Genomic DNA, 17,462 nt, shown 5'->3' with positions numbered 1-17,462 from the left:
GCATGCGTGCCAGAGCCCTCTCTGTGGGCACGCATGTCATTGCCCCAGTCCTAGGCCTTCAGCTGGGTTTTAGGCCTCTGCCGCCGTGTGAAAAAAAAAACAAGGTTCAATCCATCAGTCAATTTCAATTCCTTGCGGGGGAAAAAAGATGTCACAAAGTTGGAATTGATTGAACTTTTTAGTCCCACCCAGTCTGCCATTACCACTGCTGCCATGCCCACCCAATGGTCCATGCCCACCCCAATGGCCACACCCAACCGGCACCCGACGATACATAAGTGGGTTTTGGGTTGCAGTTTGGGCACTCGGTCTCTAAAAGGTTCGCCATCACTGGTATAGGGTTTCCTGCCTGAGCAGGGGGTTGGACTAGAAGACATTCAAGGTCTATTCCAACTATGTTATTCTGTTATTCTCACTTTAATACATTGCAATTGTTTATTGATATAGTACCTGTAATCTATCTCACATTTACATAACAAGCTTGTCTGCCCCTCCACCTCAACCCCATTTACAATAAATCCCACATCAATCCAGCCACTCTATGCCCCTGATGAAGTGAGCTACGAGTCGCAAAGGCCTATGCCTTTTAATGTAATTTGTTACTAGGAAAAGTTACCACCAGACCCCTTTAATTACTTCTGTTTCTTCAGCTGGTAATATCCCAGTTATAGGAGAGATTCCCTCAGGTTTCTGTTATGCTTATTAAATTGTACCTACCTTTCTCTGTATTAAGTGTTTAAGATCCTCCTATTTAATTCTCATGCACGGAGTGTTAATCTACACACAGTAAAGGCCACGAATGCTATGAGCCAATATTATTTCTGATTTATCACCGAATCACTGACTTCAACACTCAAACATGCTTTTCTACACGTTCAGTGATTTACATTACAATATCTGCAGCATAATCAATTCAAACAAGAGAGAGAGAGAGAGAGAGAGAGAGGACTGAAGCAAAAATAAAATCCCAGGATACATATATTTTGATAGTTAATGATAACTAAGAAAGCGATCTCAGACAGCTCAATAAAAATATCAATTCAGTGTGCAACAGTTTTTGGAGAAGAAAAGGACATTTTCAATAAGAAACCACTTGTCACTACATAGACAAACCCCTGCAGTTTTCCTGGCAGCATTTATGGAGGTGATTTGTCCTTATCGTCTTCCTAGGTAGGACCAGAATTCATGGTTTCCCAGTTATCCAGCCTGCTGCCTTTAACTAGCTCTCAAGAAATCACTACAAAAGAAATAAAATAATTACCTTACTGTAATGCTTTCAGATGAATGTATGGCTTACAATCCACACTTGGGGTTACCATGTGCAATTCTACTTCCTCGGTGGAAAAGGCCATAATAGCAAGAAATGGGAAAGGGAAGAAGCACAACCAATGTCTGGAACTTTCTAATTTACGAAAATAAAGTGAGTGTGGAGTTTGGGGTGAGGATTTGCTCTTCTTAAATGCATGTGGCTAAATGGTGCTGTGCATAACGAAGAGTCCCTTGCCAATGGTTAATTCTTGGAAGCAGGTGCTTGGAATAAACACCACAAAGCTATTCCTTCATGCTTTCTTTGCAAGCATCTCTCAATGCTTTGGTTGACCCTGTTGGCCACAGAAGGCTAGCACAGGTTAAGTGCTCAACTTAACGATTCGTTTAGCAACCGTTGGAAGCTACAACGGTACTGCCAAAAGAATGGTCCTCGTGCTTAGGATTGTCACAGCACCCTGCTGGTCACAGGACCAAAATTTGGACATTTGGAAACCGGCATGCATTTTACAACAGTTGCAGCACTGTTGGGGTCACTGTCATCGCCATTTTGTGATCTTCCCAGCTGGCTTCTGATAAGCAAAGCCAATGCTGGATTGGAAGCTGGATTCACTTAACGACTGCAGCGATACGTTTAACAACCGTGGCCAAAAAGATCGTGAAATCAGACATGGCTCACTTAACAATCGCCTTGGTTAGCAAGGGGAATTCTGGTCACAATTGCGGTTGTGTAAGTCGAGGCTTACCTTCTGATTCAGCACTGCTCCTAGCACCAAACTTACGTAAGCAAGAACACAGCACATGCCCGGCTTTCTAAAACTTGCTCGTTATTTCTTATTGTTTTGGATCAGTATTATTGCAACCCATTCTCCTTCACACGTGCCCAACTCCAATTAATTATCTCGACTTGAGCAACCAGTTGTGTTTCTTAATCCAGTTTTTCAGTGTTTTTCAAAGCTGGTTTTAAACCAAGCCTACGTCTTGCCCACATACGGTACAGAAATGCCTGCTAGGCTTGTAAATTGGCCAATCAACAATCGGATCTGTTCGTTGTAGAAATGTATGTACTGTGTCTTTAACGTCCCCGGATATAACCAATTTAAAAAAAATTCAGAACCACGCCTATTAAGATTCTCATATGAGATTATGGCACTTTAAAATAAACAGCTCTCTTATAAGGACACCCTTAAACATAAAAAATACTTGTCAGCCCTTCAGGATAGACCGGGTCAGGAAAGAGACTTTAGATAGAAGAGAATATTTTTAGCTCAGGGTTGGACTTTGGTGTTTTTGCCGCTTTCTGAGCTTGGTGGTTTTCTTTCATTACCCAACTAGATAGCATCAACAGGGCACTCTACCTACCTAGTTGGGCAATGAAACATCTGTAAGAAAACCACCAAGCTCAGAGAGCATCAACGACTCCACAGGTAATTTTTAAACTTTACTGGTAACAGGCTAAAGTAGCAGAAACATGAAAAACGGACTATTTCTGCCCCCACCCCTCTGAGAGTTAAAGCATAGCCGCCAATATGAGTTCCTTTCTAGTTTTCTTCCTGTTCTGAACTTACTGTAAATCATATTTTGACAAACTGCTTTTGCACGGTTTCTCCAAGATCACCTCTATGGGTTGTGTTGTTTTTTTTACACTGTTATTTATTTGTTTTATTTTAATCCCATTTATATCCCACCCTTCTCCGAAGACTCAGGGCGGCTTACAAGCTTAGCAGTAGCCTTCATTCTATGTATATGCCTGCTTATTAGGGCTTTCACACACACCCCAAGCGGCATTATTACAAAGTCAGCTTAATTGCCCCCAACAATCTGGGTCCTCATTTTACCTACCGTAGTTTCCGGCCTATAAGACTAATTTTTAACCCATGAAAATCTTCTCAAAAGTCAGGGGTCGTCTTATACACGGGGTGCTGAAAATTTAGGGACAGGGCTGGCTGGAAAACCTGGAGCGGATCTCCCATTTAGTCTGTGCAGGGAAAGCGGGACCAATTGGAGAAGAAGCTGCAGTCTGTGATTTTTTACAGGCTGGGGTCTGGGCGTCTTTTCTTCTAAAGTTGAAGAGCAGCTGTAGTATATCCCAACTTGAAAGGCAGGTGGGGAAGGCAGCAGCCAGAGCAGCGGCTTAGCTCTAAGGACACATTTGACTCAGGAACTGGGCGGGCTGGCTGGAAAACCTGGAGCGGATTTCCCATTTGGTCTTTTTTTTAAAAAATCCCATTTATATCCTGCCCTTCTCCGAAGACTCAGGGTGGCTTACAATTTAAAGTACAAATCAATGTGCTTAGCAGTAGCCTTCATTCTATGTATATGCCTGGTTATTAGGGCTTTCGCCCCCCCAAGCGGCATTATTACAAAGTCAGCTTAATTGCCCCCAATAATCGGGGTCCTCATTTTACCTACCTCGGAAGGATGGAAGGCTGAGTCAACCTTGAGCCTGGTGGGATGCGAACCTGCACTAATTGCAGGCAGCTGGTGTTACTTAAGGAGGCATTAGCCCACTGCTCCACCAAGGCTCTATACCTATCTTGACTTCCTTTTATAGCATCTATGCTACTAATGCCTTCATTCTGTCCCGAAATGACTAGTGTTTTATCATAAGGAAACGGCCCTATTTGTTTCTCTCAGTGAAACGTATCAAGTGGTTCCTCTGAGAACCACCTCGATGGAATAATCTCAAAATAACGTTCTCGGCTTTATTGCCTCGCTGTTTGTTCAGTGCCATCAATATTGTACAGCAACAGTTTCAAACATTCCCCATGTTGGAATACAACCACGGGCATCTGGGTGTTCCTTAATTCTATATTTATGGACAATCTGTTTTCAGCATATGTGTTTTTTAGAAGTCTGTGGTAGTCAATAAACTAAAGAAACTACGCCAGGTATTTTGTATGGATTTTATTGTTAGAATTCAGGACCATCTTACATAAGCTAGCTGTGTTAATTATTCTATTTGGTGCCGTGAAAGCATGTTGCTGTCCAAAAAAAATAAAAAAATGAGGACCAGAAAGAGAGCAGTTTAACTGGGAAGACTTTCATTTGCAAATTTATGCTACATCCCCCACTGGAGGGATGCAATTTTCTTCCACGATGTAGAAATATCACAAGCCTGCAATCCTTCTGTGTTTCTGTCTCTCTGTCTAACTCTCCATTTATTTATCCAATTTATATCTCCGCCCGCCTCACCTCCATGTCTCTGGATTAAAATATAAACGGTGCCAAAACAAAAGAACAAAACGGGCGTGCAAGCAGTGCAAACATTAAAAACAAGTCAACGATGAAAGGTTACGCAGTGCAATCACCAGGGGAGCACAGCCATTCAAGAGCAATACAGCTGTTTTATGGGATCTACGCCACCCTCTGATCCCCGAGGCCAGGTGGCAAAGCCAGGTAGGTCTTCCAAGCCTTTCCAGAAGACTATCGGGGTCGGGCCCAGCCTGACGTAAGGGAAAGGAAGTTCCATAGGATAAGATGTCGAGACTCTAGAAAGAGTACAGAGAAGAGCAACAAAGATGATTGGGGGACTGGAGGCTAAAACATATAAGGAACGGTTGCTGGAATTGGGTATGTCTAGTTTAATGAAGAGAAGGGTGAGGGGTGACATGATAGCAGTCTTCCAATATCTCAGGGGCTGCCCCAAAGAGGAGGGAGTCAAGCTATTCTCCAAAGTGCCTGAAGGCAGGACAAGAAGCAACGGATGGAAACTCATCAAGGAGAGAAGCAACCTGGAACTAAGGAGAAACTTCCTGACAGTTAGAACAACTAACCAGTGGAACGACCTGCCTCCAGAAGTGGTGAATGCTCCAACACTGGAAGTTTTTAAGAAGAGACTGGCCAGCCACTTGTCTGAAATGGTATAAGTTTTCCTGCCTTAGCAGGGGGTTGGACTAGATGACCTCCAAGGTCCCTTCCAACTTCTTCTTCTTCTTCTTCTTCTTCTTCTTCTTCTTCTTCTTATTATTATTATTATTATTATTATTATTATTAATGTGCAGCCGCAGAAGAAGCCCTCTTTCTAGATCCCACCGTATAACATTTCCTACTGGACGCAAGCTTCTTCTGCTGCACCTGAGGGCATGGGTAGATAAAGCTGAGAAGATGGACAGCAAACGACAGCAATAGCACTCAAGACTTATATACCACTTCACAGCCATCTCTGAGCGGCTTACAGAGCCAGCCTATGGCCCCCCAACAATCCGGGTCCCCATTTTACTGACCTCAGAAGGATGGAAGGCTGAGTCGACCTTCAGCTGGTGAGGATCGAACTCCTGACAGTGAGCAGAGTCAGCCTGCAATACTGTATTCTAACCGCTGGGTCACCAGAGTTCCTATGACCACGTTCTGTGCTATGGAAGGCTTTGCAGGCTTCCTTATCAACTAAGAGACCGGTTAAGATCTTAAGGTGAGTGCAACGCACGACACAAAAAGCGGCATTGCATCATGGATCTATGGATTATACCTCATTTGCCAATTCTGAATGAGGATAAAATAATCCACACACTGCTTTCTTTCACGTGAAGATGACGAAGAAAGGAACAGGGCACGTTTCCATATTTTAACATACTAAATCCTCAAACTCATGGAAATTGAAACTGAATAGAAAGAAACATTACATGGTTAATTAACTACCAAATGCATACTCCAACTTTTTGTTCATGGGGGGGGGGAAGCCTTATTTTATTTTTTAAAATTTTTAGGCCACCCATCTCTCCTACAAGGTGATCTGGGCTAATTAAAATAAATTTTAAAAAATACAAAAATAAACATTGGCCCTCAGATTTTCAATTTTTCTAAAAAAAACTACTTAATGTTGTAAAGCATTCTACAGAGAAAAAAAAAGTTTGGTGTCTGCAAAGCTAACAGGCTAACGTTAGCACCAGTATTAAGACCCAAAAGCTCTCAGAATTGCCAGTCGCTTTAAATTATGTGGTATGTGAATTATTTATTTCCATATATTTTTTCCATAAACATTAAACCAGAGGCTCCCAACCTTTTCTCTACTCCGTACTCCTAGAATGCTTCTGATATACTCTCTCACCCCTTACAAAAGTGATACCTGGTTATGCATATACACTATAATTATGAAACTCCGAAACCCAAGTTTTCGTGCCCCCTGGAATATCGTCTCACAGCCCCAGCGGGTGCGAGCACCCCCATTTGGGAACTCCTGCATTAGACCATGGGAGCATTTTCAAGAGCCTGCTCCAGCCCCTAATAAAAGGCCTTTAAGGTAAAACTACACAATAACGCACAAACATCTGTAGCTCCTTCTCAATAGCCCTTTCCCCTCAGCAAAGTAGTAACTCTAAAACAGATGTTTAATATTTTCTCTTTCTTCCAGCCTTTATTTTTTTTCCAGATGTGTATTTATCCCACTGAACTCCTACAGGACAAAAAAGTAGAGGAGGACAAAAAGAAAAGAAGAAAATGTAGTACATCAAGCATGAAAAAGTTGACTCACACCTCTTCTACTTTCTCTCCTTCTTACAATCTGGAAAGTTGATTTTTCTCCCCACCGCCCGGGGGTGGGGGTGGAGAGTTAATACATTCCAGGAAGCATACAGGTAGTCCTCGTCTTACAACCACAGTTAAGCCCCAAATTTCTGTTGCTAAGTGGAATAGTTGTCAACTGAGTTTTGCCCCATTTTACAACTGCTCTTGCCACAGCTGTTAAGTGAATCAGTGCTTGTTGTTAAATTATGCTTGTTAAGTAAACCTGGTTTCCCCATTGACTTTGCTGGTGAGAACGTCTCAAAAGACCATATAGTGGCCGTGACTAGGGGGGCTTTCGCCCAGGTTCGCCTGGTGCGCCAGTTGCGGCCCTATCTGGACCGGGATGCCCTGTGTACGGTCACTCATGCGCTCGTGACCTCTCGCCTGGACTACTGCAATGCTCTTTACATGGGGCTTCCCTTGAAGACCACTCGGAGGCTCCAACTGGTACAGAATGCGGCCGCGAGAGTTGTCTTGGGAGTTTCCCGGTACTCCCATGTTACATCTTTGCTCCGCTAGCTACATTGGTTACCAGTTGTCTTCCGGGTGAGGTTCAAGGTTTTGGTTATGATATTCAAGTCCTTACATGGCATGGGTCCGGCGTACCTCGAGGACCACCTGCTGCCGGCGTCAACTCCCCTCCGCCCTGTGCGTGCCCACAGAGAGGGCCTCCTCAGGGTGCCTCCGGTCAGGGAATGTCGACTGGTGGCCCCCAGGGGGAGGGCCTTCTCTGTGGGCGCTCCGGCATTATGGAACCAACTGCCGGTTGAGCTCCGGATGGCATCGGACCTTCGCTCCTTCCGGCGCGGGCTGAAGACCCACTTATTTGAACTAGCTGGTCTGGCCTGATGGGGAACATTAGGGTTTTTAATGGGTCTTTTATTGCTTTTATTGTTATTGTAATTTTTAACTGGGCATTTAATTCCTTTTTAATTTTTGTATTGTTATTTATATATGCCCTGTTAACCGCCCTGAGTCCTTCGGGAGAAGGGCGGTATACAAATTTAATAAAAGTAAAAAAGTAAAAAGTAAAGTAAAAGACCCTGGGACACTAAATAGGAACCAGTTACCAAATGCCCAAAATTTGGTCACATAACCGTGGGGATGCTACAACAGTCATCAGTGTGAAAAACGCTCAGAAAGCCCTTTTTTTTCAGTGCCACTGAAACTTATGAACAGTCACCAAATGACTGGTTGTAAGTTGAGGACTACCTGTATTCAGCTCAACTCAGAAGACACTCAACCAAACCAAAGAATCTAAGAAAGAAACTCAGGTATTCATTTCAGTATTATATGCTGGACAGCTCCACTGGCCGTGGCAAAGGTCTTTTTTTTTTTTTAAACAATCACTGCTATTATTTATAACGACGTGATTCTCAGCCTGAAAAGGCCACATTTTAGTTTGGCCTAAGAGAGCACGTAGAAAGCACAAACACAAAGCCACCTTTAAAAACGGCAGGAAGATGAACTTTACAAATTAAGTAATTTAATAGACCACATTCATCTATTTTCATTTGGAAGCTGAACTGCTTGCTTCCTAAGTAAATTGGATCAGGGCTCGGTATATCCAGCCAACAGGACCATCAAATAAAACTTCGGTGTGGGTACACTTGACCCACACAGCTGCCAAATAAAATGTGCTGATAAGCCCCCCCCTCCCTCAAGCTCTCACTTCACTTCTGCCCTCAAAACAAAAACATTTAACATTTATACACTCAATTGTTACTCAACAAGGTTTGATGCTGCTTTCTAGAGATTTTTTATTTTTATTTTTATTTTAATTCCATTTATATCCCGCCCTTCTCCGAAGACTCAGGGTGGCTTACAAGCTTAGCAGTAGCCTTCATTCTATGTATATGCCTGCTTATTAGGGCTTTCGCCTTCCCCCCAAGCGGCATTATTACAAAGTCAGCTTAATTGCCCCCAACAATCTGGGTCCTCATTTTACCTACCTCGGAAGGATGGAAGGCTGAGTCAACCTTGAGCCTGGTGGGACTCGAACCTGCACTAATTGTAGGCAGCTGGTGTTACTTAAGGAGGCATTAGCCCACTGCTCCACCAAGGCTCACTATGTTGGATAACTTGCTCTTTCACTTGGAATTACAAAAGTAGGAGTTCCAAGAGAGCAAGTTGGGGGACAGTGTGTGCAGGAACTGCTTACCTGTAAAATTCTTGGCAGTTCTGACACACCTGAGATTTGGAACAAACAAAAGAGCCTTGGTGGGGCAGTGGGCTAATGCCTCCTTAAGTAACACCAGCTGCCTGCAATTAGTGCAGGTTCGCATCCCACCAGGCTCAAGGTTGACTCAGCCTTCCATCCTTCCAAGGTAGGTAAAATGAGGACCCAGATTGGTGGGGGCAATTAAGCTGACTTTGTAATAATGCCGCTTGGGGTGTGTGTGTGTGTGTGAAAGCCCTAATAAGCAGGCATATACATAGAATGAAGGCTACTGCTAAGCTTGTAAGCCGCCCTGAGTCTTCGGAGAAGGGCGGGATATAAATGGAATTTAAAAAAAAAACCCAACGAGCATAAAATGGACTGTCTAGTGCAGTGTTTCTCAACTCCAGCAACTTTTAAGATGCATGCGCTTCAATTCCCCGAATTCCCTATCCAGCATGTGTGGACTTCAACACCCAGAATTCCTTAGCCAGCATTCTGGCTGGAGGATTCTGTGAACTGAAGTCCACATATCTTAAGAGATGCATGAAGTTGAGAAGCATCGATAGGGTGTGTATGAAAGGGAATTGCTGGATCATCATCCTGCATGCAATAAAAAACTTACAGCTTTCCTTCAGACTTTTGCCACTAGCTGAAATCTAGAAGTAGTTAAAGGTTTCCATGGATACAGCCAGAGATGCCTCCAAGAACAGATATATTAAAATGCTTCACTCAGCAAGTGGACATTTCGCCACCAACAGCGGAGAGAGGCAACTGGGTGAATAGCTGCTTGCATTAACTGAATCTTGTAAGACAGGGCTTTTCAACCTTTTCACCCATTGTACCACTTTTAGGATATGGCGACATCCGAGGACCACCAGTCGCCTAGCAAGGTGTCAAAAACTTGATGACCAAAAAAAAAAAAGGAAAGGAGTGATGAAGTACAGGTAGTCCTCAACTTACAACAGTTTGCTTAGTGACTGTTCGAAGTTACAATGGCACTGAAAAAAGTGACTCCTAAGCCACAGCCGAGCAACAAACCTGCCTGCCTGCCTGCCTGGCGGCGCTCTTCCTCCTGTCCGAGGTTTTCACTGTTGTGAGCATTTCTGTTGAGGATTGGCAGTGGGGGTGGGGTGCAGGGGTGGGGGGGTGTTTGGTTTTTATTGCCCCCCCCCTCTGCTGGGTGGTTGCAGCAGGTTTTGGTCACTTCACATGACCCTGGGACAATGTGACCGTCATAAATATGAATCAGTTGCCGAGCATCTGAATGTAAATCACAAGACCCTGGAGATGCTGCAACATTCCAGTTGATCGGCGCTTCTCCTGGGCTCAGCAGAAGCACCAGGATCAGTGCCGAGCTCCAGCTGGAGCCGATCCTGGCGCTTCCGCTGAGCCCTGACAGCCCTGCAGCTCCAGCTGTCTCTCTCTCGCTCAGGCTTGTGCGGTGCTGCCACCGGTTCAGCTCATTCCCCTCCCCCGCTACCACTTTCCTAGGATGCTCGCATACCACCTGCCAGGTGCCAATGTATCACAGGTGGTACCCGTACCACTGGTTGAAAAGCCTTGTTGTAAGAAACCCTTGAGCAAATTCATGGCAAAGGCAAACTCACCCCAGTAACAATTTTGTTCAGGTTCTAAATATCCAAACAACATACCCAAAATAAGCAAGACTTCTATCATTCAATTCAAGGGTGTTGAAATACAGCACAGACAAATTCATACCATCTGCTCTATGCCCAAACAAATCATTTTATGGCTTCCTGTGATAGAGGGTTTCTATGACAAACTAAAATAATGAATTCTCACAACACACTGTACATCCTTCTCGCGTAGTCAGAAGTCTAGACTGCAGAAGTGTGCAATTACGATGAATCTAAATGCCACGTCCTACTTACATTTGTGTGGAGGTTGAAGTGTGAGAATGGACTTGAAAATGTAACTGATTCATAACAAGTATCGTATTATAAATCTTCTATAGCCTTTAATATTTTTCTTTACTCTGCTTATAGGAAATGCAGGTAGTCCTCACCTTATAGCCACCTGTTTAGTGACCAGTTACAATGGCATTGAAAAAGTGAGTTACAACCAGTCCATGGACTTACAACTCCTGCAGCCTCCCCACGGTCATGTGATCCAAATTCAGGCACTTGGCAACCAGCAAGTATTTACGATGGTTGCAGCATCCTGAGGTCGTGTCATCGCCATTTGCGACCTTCCCACTTGGATTCTGATGATCAAAGTCAATGGGGATTCACTTAATGACTATGTGATTCACTTAACCACCATGGCAAAAAAAGGTCATAAAATTCGGCACAACTCACTCAACACTCGCCTTGCGCTTAGGAACAAAATATTCTGGTCCCATTAAGTTAAGGACCATCTGTACTGAGAGAGATTCTTGACCCAATGAGGAAAGATGATTAACATTTTTACTTATTTATTAAACGTGTACATCCACCCCAAGGCTCCGCTGAGCGAAGCCAATGTTTTAATATTGTCATTCTTATGGTAATGGGCATCAACAGACGTACTGCTACAGTTTCCATTAAGAAAAGTGTCATGGATTCCATGTCACCAGACAGAAATAATGTCTATGGCAGGGGTAGGCCACCTTGGCTCTTTTTAGGACTCGTGGACTTCAACTCCCAGAATTCCTGAGCCAGCCATGCTGAGGGAAAAGGGAGAGGTTTCCAAGCTGAGCCATGCTGGCTCAGGAATTCTGGGAGTTGAAGTCCACAAGCCACAAAGGGGCCATACTTCCCCCATGCTGGCTTAGGAATTCTGGGAGTTGAAGTCCACGAGTCATGAAGGGGCCATAGTTCCCCCATGCTGGCTCAGGAATTCTGGGAGTTGAAGTCCACAAGCCACAAAGGGGCCATACTTCCCCCATGCTGGCTTAGGAATTCTGGGAGTTGAAGTCCACGAGTCATGAAGGGGCCATAGTTCCCCCATGCTGGCTCAGGAATTCTGGGAGTTGAAGTCCACAAGCCACAAAGGGGCCATACTTCCCCCATGCTGGCTTAGGAATTCTGGGAGTTGAAGTCCACGAGTCATGAAGGGGCCATAGTTCCCCCATGCTGGCTCAGGAATTCTGGGAGTTGAAGTCCACAAGCCACAAAGGGGCCATACTTCCCCCATGCTGGCTTAGGAATTCTGGGAGTTGAAGTCCACGAGTCATGAAGGAGCCATAGTTCCCCCATGCTGGCTCAGGAATTCTGGGAGTTGAAGTCCACGAGTCCTAAAAGAGCCAGGGTTGCCTACCCCTGGTCTATGGAGATTCTCAGTCATCCAGGTCATGGCTGTTCCAAAGGTGCTTCCCCCCCCCTTCAAAAGGCGACTGGATTTTGTTTTTTCCTGGAAGATGTTTCATTTCTCATCCCAGAAGCTTCTTGGATAAGAAGGTGAGAAGCAAAACATCTTCCAGGAAAAATAAAGTCCAGTTGCCTTTTGAAAAAAAGCACCTTTTGGGACAGACAGCAGTAAGTTAAAAAGCAAAGGAAGAAAGGTTTAACATAATTACCAACAGCTTCCTTGTTATACGAGGAACTGAAGCTAATTGGAAAAAACCCATAAAGTAGCTCAACCAATAAATGCAGCCACACCCACAGCCGAGAAGGAGGCACATGCAAGAAACGAAACTCAAGGCAATTTTATTTCCTTAGATCTTAACTTAGATCCCGCTCTAAGGCAGGGGTGTCAAACTTGCCGTGTCACATGACCTGTCACGACGTAGCGTGACTTTTGACTTTTTCCCCCCTTGCCGGAGCTGGGGTAGAGGACAGCTTCTGTGTGACACATCCGGCCCGCGGGCCGGGAGTTTGACACCCCTGCTCTAAAGAAAGAAAGATTGGGGAACGGGACAAAAAATACCAAAGCAACACCGGTCACCATTAAGAGGGTTAGGAATGCTACTTTTTCTCAACATTCAGCTCTGCTTGGGGAAATGATTAATGAGGGTGGAGACTCATTCTAACCCTGGCTGCTCTTTAGAAGGCCAGATCCTGAAGTTGAAACTCAAATCCTTCGGCCATCTAATGAGAAGGAAGGACTCACTGGAGAAGAGCCTAATGCTGGGAAAGATGGAGGGCAATAGAAGAAGGGGACGACAGAGAACGAGGTGGCTAGATGGAGTCACTGAAGCAGGAGGCATGAGCTTCAATGTACTCCAGAAAATGGTAGAGGACAGGAAGGCCTGGAGGAACGTTGTCCGTGGGGTCGCGATGGGTCGGACACGACTTCGCAACTAACAACAACAATTACATTGTAGATGGTCAGATGCCAGAGGCCTTTGAACTAAGGTGCTGGAGAAGACTCCTGCGAGTCCCTTGGACTGCAAGAAGAATTCAGAGGACAGAAACATAAATCTGCTGGACACTCTTTCACCTCCTCTTTTTCTCCCGAAGTTTATCTCCCTTTCCGTGCACCGAGAAAATAAGATGTGCTAATTCAATTAGCTTTATGCAGAACTGTAAAATAAATGAATCATGCACCACTGGCAATATTCAATTTAATCCCATATGTTAAAACAGTTCCCCTGGCCTTCGGTCAAAAGTCCTGGGAATCACAACAGACTTCGCTGCTGCCAAAGGGAGGGCAGGCCACTGACCCAGTTTGTATGTAGCCCTCGTCCTCCTGTAGTCAAGTGGAATGAAATCAAGAGGCAGTCAAGTTTTCATCAGGGAGATTTTAAAGGGGAGCCTATGCCTGCTCCTTTCAGCAAGCCTGCAAGTACTACTAGCACCTTTCTGACCTCCCCCTCCAACTGAATTTAAATAGCACACTTATATATTTGCAGGGTTTATAGGCCCTTTTAGTCAACTAAGTTAAAATAAATACCTAACAATCAAAGGTTAAAGCCAAGACCATACATTATAAAACACCCAGATACATAAGGAATCTAACATTCCCCTATCCAAAAAAACAAACAAACTACCAGCTTTAAATGTAGAGGGATAATTAAGCAGCAGTCAGTCAAGAGTGCCTTTGCAGAGCTCCATCTTGGATACCAACTGCAACCTTCTGTAATTTTTGCCTGGATTGGCCTACTGTGATGAACTCTATTTTTGGATGTCATTGAAAGGCAATTGGCAATAGAAGCTGTTCCAGATTGTGGCAGCTGGACCATCTAACAGCTCTATTTTGATTTCTGTGGGGGACCATCTCCCTCCAAAAAACATCTGCCCCCCCAACCCTTAAGTAGGGTAAGATCTTTAAAGGTCCTTTTGATCACATATTGCCATATATAAGGACTACAGAAACAGGCCTCTTTGGGGCTATTCCCCAATCTGGAATAGGATACCCCCAGATAAAGGGTCTTATTCATCTAATAATTCATCCAGCAAGACTGCTGTGACTATCCTTCCACATTTACTTTTAATTAGTTTTTTTGGACAGGGGAACGTTTGATTACCGGTGAGTCTGATGTTTTATAGTGTATGGTCTTGATTTTAACCTTTGATTGTTATGTATTTAACTCCAACTATGGATTTGCTCAGAGTCAGTGGATTGGAAAGGCCTATAAAGTCTGCAAATAAATAAATAAATGCCTTTCTGTACAGTAATTAAAGATGTTGCAGTAGCTCATGGAATGACCTATCTAACTCAATTTTTGCTTCAGTAACCAGCCAGAAAGGCACTCTCACCATTACACATCCCAAGGAGAAAATTGCAGCAATAAAACAGCTTGAACTGATAAAAGCAAATTTTATCTCCTACCGGTCCAAAGGGATGTGCTGATTTTGTTCACTTCCCCCCCTCCCTTTTCCACACCCTATCCAAAAGGCAGAAATGAAGAGCAAACGTTAGCAGTGCATTTATTAATTGCAATATTGCAAACCGATGCTTTGCTAGATAACCAGGCGTGCAAGGCATAAAAGTTGATGCAAGTCCCTGCTGTGTTCCAACAGCACCAGCATTTAGCCGGATGGCTTTCCCTTTCCCCCCCACCCCTCCATAAAAGAGCTCCCTAATTCCACCAACAGGGATAACGAACTGACCGGTTTGGGCCATCAAGTCTGTAATTCTGAGACACAGATAAAATGTAGGAATGACGCACGTCTCTTTGATTCTTCATCCTCTCTCCTCCGGGGTCTGGTTATAGAAACTGCATCAGCCACCAGCACCAAGGATGGCACCCAACGAAGAAGAAGGCTACTCCGTTCGTTCTCCACCATCCTCCTCCAATCCATAAAGCCAAACTGCTGTTCAAGGACCCTCTTCCCCCCCCCCCAAAAAAAATCAAACGAAAGGCAAGGGATTTCGAAAGGCAAGGGATTTCGGAAGCCTCACCGGCGGGGAGGATTCTTCCCTCCCCACCCCTCCCAAATTAGAAAAAAAAATGCAAGCCCAGCACTGTATGCAATTTAGGGGTGGGTGGGTGTTTTACTCCCCCCTCCCCCCCAGCTTGTATCTATTCCCACCAGAAAGGAGATTTTTTTTAAAATTAAAAAAAATTTAAATCCCAGCAGGAGAGGCCCAAAGGATGCTCCTGTCCGCAAAGGGCTGCTGGCCCAGCTTCCCACCAAGAAGCAGAGAAGATCTCCTGCTTGCAAAACCCAACTATACCTTTGGAGCAGCCCACCCCAACATCTCAAGAGACAGACTAAGAGATTGGGGGGGGCCTTCCCCGGCCCAGCAGCATGGGCAACAGGGTTTTTATACTGTTATTGTTCTTATCTGGGCAATTATTTAATTCTTTTTAATTTTTGTATTCTCTATTTATATGTGCCCTGTTCACCGCCCTGAGTCCCTCGGGAGAAGGGCGGTATACAAATACAATAAATCATCATCATCATCATCATCATCATCATCATCATCATCATCTCCCCAATCCTGCCCCCCCTCCTTGGCTGGCCCGCTCGCCTCCTTCCAGCATCCGCGGCCTCCTCCTCCTCATCCCTGACAGCAAAGCCTATATAAAATGGGGAAGGCGGGTGGGGGCTTCAGATGAGCACCAAGGAGAGAGACGACCCCCCCTCCTCTCTCCCCGGTCTTCTATCCCGGTTCCTCCGGGCGGCTGGGAAGGAACGGCCTCCCTCACCGGGGCTCCCCTTTTCTCCGCCGCCCCCCAAAATCCCCCCATTTACGAAACCCACCCCCACCCCGCCCGACTGCGCCACCGTCGCCTCGCCCGGCTCCCCTCACCTGCCTTCGACTTCTTCCTCCTCCTCCTCCTCGCCGCCGCCGGTAGGTAGGTAGGTAGGTAGGTAGGTAGGCAGGCGGGCGGGCGGCCTCCGGCAGCCGCGACGGGAGAGGCGGGCTCGCGTTTCCCCTCAGCCGAGGCGGCGGACGGACGGGCGAGAGGCAGGCAGGAAGGAAGCAGGGCCGGCGACGGGGCGTGAGGGGAAAAGAGAGGGAAGAAGGCAGCCGGCCGGCCGGTGCCAAAAAAAACCCGAAGCGCTCGCGCCCTCCCTTCAGCGCGCCCGGACACAAGCGACGTGCGCGCTCACGGGGACGGTAGCGGGAGGGAGGGATGTGTGCGCGCGCGCGCGAGAGAGAGAGAGAGAGAGCCCGGCGGGGGCGCGTGAGGGGAACAGGCGCGTGTGGTTGGGGAGGTGGGGGAGGGGATAGAAGAGAAACAGGCGCGTGAGGGTGAGGGGACGGGAGCGAGGGAGCGAGCGAGAGAGAGCGCACGCGCGCGCGCGCGCCTGAGACTCGCGCGGTCTGGAGCCTGCGTCTCCCTCAGACGAGGTTTTTGTGTGGCGCCGGCGGAGGAAGGCGGCGTCTCCGCACTCGTGAGGGAGGCCAGGAGCGCGCGCTTCGACCAGAGGGAGGGAGGGGGAAAAAAAACACCACGATTTAGAAAGATAGTTAGATAGATATTTATATATTTATTAAGGAGGATTAAAGGAAGAGGCTGGCGTCGGATGAAGAGGAGGGAAAAGAAGGAGGCGGCCGCTTTCCCAGGCGCGTGAGGGGCGCGAGGCGCGCGGACGGCCGGCCGGGCGGGAGGGAGGGAGGGAGACAGAGAGAGAGCCCTCCTCCTTTTCTTCCCTCCTCCCTCCTCCTCCTCCTCCTCCCTCGCGCGTGCGCACATGGCTTTGCTGGGAGGGGGATTCCCGGTGCTTCCTCAAGGCGCAGTGGTGCTGCGGCAGGAGGCGCAACTCCCCCGCCCCCCCCCCCCCCCGCCTCGTGTTCTGGCGGGCTGACTGGTTGGGGATGATAGGCGCTGGGGTATTCCGGAGGGAGGCAGATGCCAAAGAGGAAGGTTTCTAATCGGGTCGAGCTCTCTGCAGTTGGCGCTAAGTTACAAAAAAAAAAAAGTTTCCATTTCCCTGACCGGGAATCGAACCCGGGCCGCGGCGGTGAGAGCGCCGAATCCTAACCACTAGACCACCAGGGAAGATGGATGTTTGGTACTCTGTGAAGCCTTATCAAAGCAGAATTCTCTGGTTTTCCTGCAACTCAGTTATGCAATTTCTATCGGTCTGTTCTGTTCTTATGAAAAATGGAAGAGAAAGCGATGTGCAACTAAGCATTACACACGCATGTCCACGTATTGGGCGGGGTGTGTGTGGACTAGATGACCTAAAACAGG

The 17,462-nt window shown here is 46.3% G+C and overlaps 1 protein-coding gene across 2 annotated transcripts in view; it reads right to left on the bottom strand.

Moving 5' to 3' along the window:
* The window catches only part of DNAJC5 (DnaJ heat shock protein family (Hsp40) member C5), a 70,656-nt gene extending 54,193 nt beyond the window's left edge, over positions 1-16,463 (bottom strand). Inside the window, exon 1 of one of the 2 annotated variants that reach the window (XM_083361003.1) lies at positions 16,070-16,463. The gene's annotated coding sequence lies outside the window, so the exon portion shown is untranslated. The remainder of the gene's footprint in view (positions 1-16,069) is intronic. The other variant, XM_083361004.1, reaches the window with a different exon arrangement.
* Between the last annotated feature and the right edge of the window lie 999 nt (positions 16,464-17,462).

This window comes from Vipera ursinii, assembly GCF_947247035.1.
Source record: "Vipera ursinii genome assembly, chromosome: 3".
Lineage (NCBI taxonomy): Eukaryota > Metazoa > Chordata > Lepidosauria > Squamata > Viperidae > Vipera > Vipera ursinii.
This window is presented reverse-complemented; position numbering and strand designations above follow the sequence as displayed.